Consider the following 8,384-nt stretch of genomic DNA (forward strand, 5'->3'; position numbering starts at 1 on the left):
GATAGTTTGCTTTTTTCCATTAAATGTAGAAAAGTGAGAGATTTCGAAGCAATAACAAATATATGAAATGCACTTATAAAAATCTGTATTTTGTTTTCAAAATCCCTGAAATTATTTATTGAGTTGGACAAGTTTTACCTGAGATTATTTTTTCACTTAAAACTTCATTTTCTAATTTTTCCTATCACTATCCATTTGTTCATTTCTGTTTTAATTCTTTGTTAGCTGATTGTAGTAGATGCAGTCCAAAATAGCAAAAGAAAAAAAGAAAATCCCCAAATACACAAAATTACTGTTAAAACTTTTCTTACATTAATTACCTTAGTTCTGAATATCTCTCAAAAAATACATGATGAAAGAAGAAAGCTAGCAAAGATCTACAGCAGTAGATGTTGGTTCTGAAAAGTAGACAGCACTATTTTGGCTGAATTCGATTTTTTTTGGTGATAAAACCAAAACTTCTATACCTGCAATGTTGTTGGTCACTAATTTGATCAGAAAATAAGCAGATATAAACTATCTTATCTTTTTCCTGTGAAAATTACAGAAGTATTTGTGTGCTCTACACTTCATTAACAGGGAAAAATAGTATTAGCCATTGTGGCCAAAATATAAACACTGTCCAGATTCTTTTGAATTCCTATTAAAAAAAAAAAACAAATATGATGGAATGAGATACCTCTAATGTTGCTGGCTTGTTTGGTTTTTATATTTTTTTTTAAACAGGGCTGATAAGAAGTCTCATTTTATTGACCGTGGCAAGATCAAACTACATCAAGCAATTCTTTGCTCATAAGCCCAAGATTGTCGCTCCAACCAGCACACAGAAAAAAGAAAATCTCTTATGTTCTCTGCTGGCTTGTATCACAATGTGTGAATGTTTCCACCTTCCCTTTGCTCTTTAGATATTTTTAATACATATACACACCTATGTCCTTATCCTCCCTTTCATAGATAATCTACAAGACACAGCAAGTACCCAAAATCTCAGACAGTGATCTACAAACAACTTAGCCTTTAGATACTAAAAAGGCACTCAGTCATCATCCTTCGTCTGCTCACACTGCAAAGTTCAGTATCACTGAGGAAAAGCAAGGGAAGCTGGAGCCTGTATCATATGTTAGCAGCATTTATGCTTCAAAAATTTCTGGCAAACGTTTCTTTCCTAATTGGGGAAAACAGAGTGGCCTTGTTTATAGATGAATCCAAATCATTCCCCAGGTTTTGTGTTTGGATGATGTCTCACTGTTTTAGCCATCAGTCAAAGAACAATAAAGGTACTTGTTTCCACATTTTTGACTGGGTGGGCAGCAGCTAACATACCTATCAGCTTGAGTGCAGTTTGAAGACTCCCCGGATCAAAAATGCACTTACTAGCAGCCATTAAACATCTAGCATAACATGCCATATTTTGTCACTAATGAGCTACAAACAAAATCCCAACCGTGTATTTGGCTGTATTGGAAAAGACAGGAGTCACAGGAAATACCTGACAGAAATGCTGTAATTAATGATGTAAGTAATTAAAGTGCTTGCCAAGGAACCTGCTATGAGAAAGAGAGACCCAGAGGGGCACAGAGCATCTGGGGAGAAAAAGAATGACCATCAAGATTTAAGCACCAGTTTGTTTGTCTGTCTGAGACCAAATTGACATTTGAAATGGGCTCAGATACTACAGCATGTTCAGCCATAGACATGTTGTTGAATATTAACAAGTGTCACTACTTGCCCATTGTGCAGAAGCCATGGCACAGCACGAGAGAGGAGTGGGCTGATCAGCATGATGGTTTCTCAGGCAACCTCCCTGTCTTTCATCAGGGCACAGTGTGATCCAGAAGAAAATTCTAAGAATCACAGATTCTATGATCTGTGATCTATGATCTATGATCACCATGTGATCATCTAGTTTCAATCCCCCTGCTGTAAAGGCCGGTCAGGACAGCACGGGGTCCCAGGGAGGCATTTGCTGATCATGGGGACACTGAGGTTTATACTTTTTTTGTCAATAGGCTTCATTTCAGGAGTGTGGACCCTCTGAGACGTGGAGGTATGTTCATGGGTTTGTGTTACCCTAATGAATTCTTGGCTGTCGTCTGACCCATGGTGACTGACTGTTGTATTTCAAGCAGGTTTTATAAATGGTTTCGTAATATTTACAAAAATATGAAAAAGGGAATAACTTCATTCAGGCATGAAGTGTATTGTGGATGAAGAGGCTTGTGATCCCCCTGAACACTCATCCACCTAAACACTTTTTTTCCACATATGAGTCACATTCAATAATGCTGTTACACTTTATAGAAAATATTCAGTTTCTAAAATATACTATGAACAACCTTATTTTCAGTTGTAGAAAGCACAACACACAAACAATCCGAACTGTATTCATGGTTGTTGACTGCTAAATCACTGTGCAACATATGAAAATTTTTCAAAGCGAGCTACAAAATAGTGGGTAATAAATTGCGATTCCTGCCATAGGAAGATGAACAGAAAGCTCTTGAACCAAGACTCAAAGCCAGACACTGTACTTCCTGTCTTTTAGATCTTCTAACATGTAAATCGACCGTTACAAAGAGGATTAAGTACTAGAAGTGTACAACTGAAGCCCAACATTCAGCCCTGCTCTTTATTCCCCGCCAGAGCAGACCAGGTGTCCAGAATCCTAATGCTGGGCTCTGCAGTTGGGGTTTATATGATCTGCATACTAAGCACAAGTCACCATTGTTTTCTGGCTTTAATTTATTGGTGGCCTTAACAACTGGCTATTTTATTCCTAATTGTACTTTAAATTGCTAGTACAAAATCAAACAGCACTTAGGACTCTAAACACGCACTTCCATGAAGTATGGTTATTTTAAAAAACTGTTTATTTTATCAGAGAATTAGATTTATGCTCAGACAAGTAAGGCTTTCTCACAGAAAACTGTCTTTTGGCATTTTAGTTATTTTAATGGCTTAAGCTTATCATTATTTTCCTAGGAAAGTTTTATAGTATATACTAGAAATGGAGTGGTGGTGGAAGAAAGCATTTTCAAAAGCTGCCAGAATTTAATCACAGGCATATCTCTGTCATTGCCTTGGGCATTTGAGAATCTTCTTTTAGCACTTCTTGAAAAAATAGGCCCAAGTATTCTGACAAATTCCATTTTGGAAAATCTGACTTATTTAGCAAAATTCATCACATGGCTTCAGTTGGTATTTTAAAGCATACCTTGTCATGGTGGCTGTGGAGCAGAGCTGAGGGCTGACAAGGAATATGGAGTCCACCATGCCTAACCACAGATGTGGATGTTCCTCTGGTACAGTCTAGTCCATATCTTCTACGAAGTCATTTCGACTTGGAGGAAGTGAATTTAAACTACATGGCTTGCTAATTATTTTGGGATATGTCTTACTGAAAGACACTGAAATAATAATAGCTAGCTTCTGTTCCTGGATCTCAGAGCATTTTACAGATCTAGAAAGAAGTGTCTCTCCTTAGCCCATATTTGTAGGTGAAGAAAACCTCAGATTTAAAGATTATGGGTAACATATCCTGGGTCACGCTAAGCCCCGCTTACAAAACTGGGAGCAAACACTCTATCTGTCATTTCTACTCTGTGGTCCAATAACAAGACCGTATTTTTTTTCAGTAAAAATTGAAGATCATCTTGACCTACACAAAATACAGGAGTTGGCACATAACTCAGAAACAAGATCCCTTCTACAGACCACAGGACTGTATGTCTACTCTTCCAGAGTCTGGCTTCATTTTTCCACTTCAAAATACTGACCAGGCAGAGTTGACAGAGTTCTTCCCTTTCGATACATTTACCAGATGTGCAGTTGCCCATAATGAAAGTATAATTTCTAATGCTGTGGGACTGCAAGGTCAGAAAAATGCAGTGAGAACTATGGCAGCCATACAGTCAACTTTTGGTTATGCGTGAGTAATTATTTGGGCTTCTTAGTAATCAACCTTGCCAAGCAAGTTTGAGTTCTTCTCAGAATGTCAAACAGTTATGTTTCCATCCCATGGAGTACAGTCCTCAGCCATGGAGTATCGTAACAGTAATGAAGTAGTTTAAAGTGCTTGGAATAAACAAACAAACAAAATGAAAACATAGACACAAAATATAATGCTCGGGGGAAAAAAACAACAAACAAAACCAAACCAAAACAACAAAATTGTATCTCAAACTCAGATCATAAAAGTAAAATCCTGGTTGCAAGTTCCACTTGTACAGTTAAAAATTTATTACAAAATATTTTAGGAGGCTATTTTAACAAAATTCTTAAAAAGACTAAGTCTGGGTTGAAATCTGCAAACATTTGATGCAGTTTTAATATGTGATAAGCAGTTGATTTAAAATTCTCTGTGGAATATGTAAGCTGAAGTACACTCTGCTTTTTAACTCCGAGAACAGAAATCCTTCCCAAACATATAAAAATCGCTACTGTTTTCTTGAATGAAAGTTCCCACTGCAGAAGGGCAGACCTCCTCCTCAGCCCCCTGCCCTGCAAAGAGGCATGCTGCAGTTGTTTCATGAGATGCAACAACCCAATGAAGAGTGCAAAAAAATGGCAGGGTTGTTTCAATAGATAGTAACCAGTCTGGATTGTCTTTTCATTTTTTTCCCTTTTAACCTTGGCAAAGACACAAAGGTAATAACCCTATTTTTAAGAATACTGATGTAAATATTTTCACTATTCAGATGAGGGCAAAGGCTTGATGTCTTATTTCATTCAAGTAGTACCAGCAGCCAGTGTTCTATCACATTGCTGAGATTGTATGTAAGATAATCTGGAGTGCAGAGAAACTACTGTGAGCTGAAATGCTAACGTGGCACCAGCAAACGCTTTTTTCAGGCTGTGGTATACTACTGTTGAACCGATCAGAATAATTTGAGAGACCTGTTTAGATTACAGACTGACATAGAATGTGGTTAGTCTGTGTAACATCTACAGTATTTTCTTCAGTTAGAAAAGTCTGAGCAGCTGCAAGAGGACAACTTTAAATTGTGGTATTAGGAAACCAGTATCAGGCTTGAAAAAATGTATTAATCATTCTTCCTACTACTCTTCTTTCAAAACACAAACAATTAAACCATCATTATTTATAAACCCTGACAAATATAAACAGAGTATTTAAACTTTACTGAACTTTAAGTTTTCAAGATCCTTGGTTATTTGTCTTCAGAAATGTGATACTGTCATGTGACAGAGGCTTTGTGCATATAGCTAGAGCTGAATTGAATTGTAAACACTGACCTATGATTCTTTCCCTATGTTTAATGTGTATTGTGTGTAACTAAAAGTGAGGAAAGAAGCCTGGAATAGGGATACAGTTATTCAACCTGATTGAAAGACAGATTTTTGTATATGAGTGCTTAGTTTTAAAGGTCATATCTGTGTATCATATTGTACATCATTTGTCAAGAATTGTATTCTTTGTAAGCCTGTTCTGCAGATTCAAGACCAAAAGGTTAGATTATTGCTCTGGAAGATATACATATATGTATTTATATTTTGATGGGGTTGTCACTTTTTCTGTTCAGTGTTTCTTACCTTTAGTTGGAAAACCTTTGAGGTAATTAAGCTACTGTTTGGATTACTTGCTAATAATTCATGTGTCTAAGTTATGTGAAAGAGATTTCTGTCTTTTTAATCTAGAATAATATACATTTATCTGTCACTTCTCAGTGGAGGAAAACTAAGTGCTATTCAAAAAACTCTGAGCTGAGGTGAAGAAGACTTTTCACTTCTATTTTGTTGAACAATAAGGAACAGAAAGACTCTATTTTTAAAACTTTCCCAAACAGATGTGAATGGTTCATTTTTCAGAAAAAAAAATCACTTGATATGTTTATAGTGAGAACCTAATTCAGAACCTCTATCTCTTTGCTTTTTCTGAGTGGTAACAGTAGACCGTTGGTCCTCTTGGAAATCAAAGAAGCACCTCTCTCAAATGATGTATAAAAATGGTAGGTACTTTTGGAAAATTTGAGCTAAATGGTGTCTCAAAAAATACACAGGAGTTCTGTGAAGTGCTCAGTGTTAGGACATAACTCTTCTGAGTATGATTCCTGCCCTAGAATTATCTTATACTGCTAGTTCTTACCAGACATTTACTAAAGGATAAACTTTCATATCTCTTTTTTCAAGCCAGAGATAAAACCAAGTCTATGAATATGGTAATTTTAATAATGCATTTGAAAGTGGTCTGAAATAACATTAACAGGAAGGCATCTGGCTCCTATTTATGTTAGCCCACCAACTGATGATGGCATCAGTCCATATGTCATAGAAAGAAATAAAAAATATTCTCTGTGAGTAAGAGAATTTTACAATGGAAAATTGACTCTCTAACTTACCCAACCAACACTGGTAGATTTCAGCGGGTATCATATATTCATCCTGGAATACATATGGAAGATGCACATAGAGAAGAAAGCCCAGAAATATAAACACTGAGTCTATATCTGTCTCTGTCTATCTAAGTACAAATAAATATGCAGGCATTGGTTATCTAAATAGAACTCTGGAGTCATATCACAAAATCATTGAATCACAAAATGGTTTGGGTTGGAAGGGACCTAAAAGACTATCTAGTTCCAATCCCCTCACCATAGGCAGGGATGCCACACATGAGATCAGGTGCTCAGAGCCCCATCCAACCAGGCCTTGAACACTCACAAGGCTGAGTAACCTGTGCCAGTGTCTCACCATCCTGACAGTCAAGAATTTCTTCCTAACATCTAAATCTCTCCTCTTTTAGTTTAAAACTGTTCCCCCTTATAAGGGTCCTGTTGGTTCTTAAACTATATATTTATTTGTATTATAGGTATAGCTTCTATTTCAGAAAAAAACAAGCTATTTATAGACATACAAGAATGTTATAGCTTAAAAGCTATGTAATACTCAATTTTTCTTATTGAAAAGCCTGTACCTCCATACTAGATGTCTGAAATTCTGTAGGGATGTCTTTAATCAGGGGGCAGCAACTTGAGAAGTTTCAAAGAAGTCCATTAACTTCTGGGTTATGAGAGTTTTAGAGGTTAACAATTCCACAGATATCTAGTCCCTTCTGTATCTGTGTGGTTCTTTGATTATTCGGTTTGAAAGGCTCAACTCAAACAAAGCATCTTTATTTAACAAAAATTCAAATTTAAATTTTGGTTATGCTGTGTATTCAAAGTATTAACTGACATATGATTTAAAATCTGTTCATTATCATTCCAGAGATCCCAAAAATGTAGTGTAACTTGGATAAACACACGTTACAAAGAAACAGGAAGGGAGCTAAGCTCTCTAGAGATCTCTGTTTCAGTCCCATCCATTCACTACCCCACACATACATCTAAATTTTTACTCAATTTAGCACCAAAGGTAGCTCACCAGCACTGTAAGTGTACACACCCTCTTACTCTCTTTACTGATGTAATAATTTTAAAAGAGGAATGCCTTGTTTCCATAATTCTCCCCTCTGTATAAATACTATTTGTGATATTTGCTAAGTTGAAAGTTGTTCTTCAGTTTGCACAGCAAAATATTTGTGACATAAAATAACTGAAGCCACCTATGCTAGATAACATACAGAAATGCTAAGAAATAATCAACCCTAGGTCCTGCCTCATGTCATCACTATGGTTTCTCCACCTGTAAAATAAGGAAAAGATATTGAGTTACTTTGTGAAATACTCTCAAATCTGCAGATGGGAATCTCTATACAGGAACAAGGTATTTGTTATTGTAACTGATATTAGTAATAGAGAGTAAAATCTAAGTTTTGGAGAACCAGCTTACACACAAAACTCTTGCTAATTTAGACACCCTTATAGAGATGCAGGTAAGTGTAAATAAACATTTGCTTTAATATATCCTTTTACAGTACAGACCATCCAAGCAGCTGTACAGTAAGTGAGTATTCAACAAACTGAGGTGACAGTACCTTCTTTTCAGACTCTTAAAGGAGAGAGGATTCTGGATGGGGAATGAAAAACATCAGACAGTCTGAAAAGACATGCCTAAAAATTTGAAACCTTAGGAAAATGTTTATGATAATCTGGATAATGCCTGCAACACAATATACTTTTTCACTGTACTCGTGTTCCCTGACATCACTCTTGGCCTTAAGAATTGAAAATGAGGGCCCAAAAAAAAGTTTCCAGATTTCCATAGATAATGTTGCCTTCTAGTAGACCTGGGTTTAACCGAACTTAACTTCCTAACATTCCAGGAAAACTCTTTTTATATGTTTTTCCACTGTTGAGATGTCAAAACTCTTTATTTAGTTCCACGTACCTTTTTCTAGAAATAATCTGCTTTCATGTCTGACTTGCAGAATAAAACACTGCATGCTTCAACAGTGAAATGAGTAATATTAACCTCTATAGCAGAAT

Source organism: Pipra filicauda, unplaced genomic scaffold, assembly GCF_003945595.2.
Source record: "Pipra filicauda isolate LSUMZ 115617 unplaced genomic scaffold, ASM394559v2 scaffold86_size2582843_pilon, whole genome shotgun sequence".
Lineage (NCBI taxonomy): Eukaryota > Metazoa > Chordata > Aves > Passeriformes > Pipridae > Pipra > Pipra filicauda.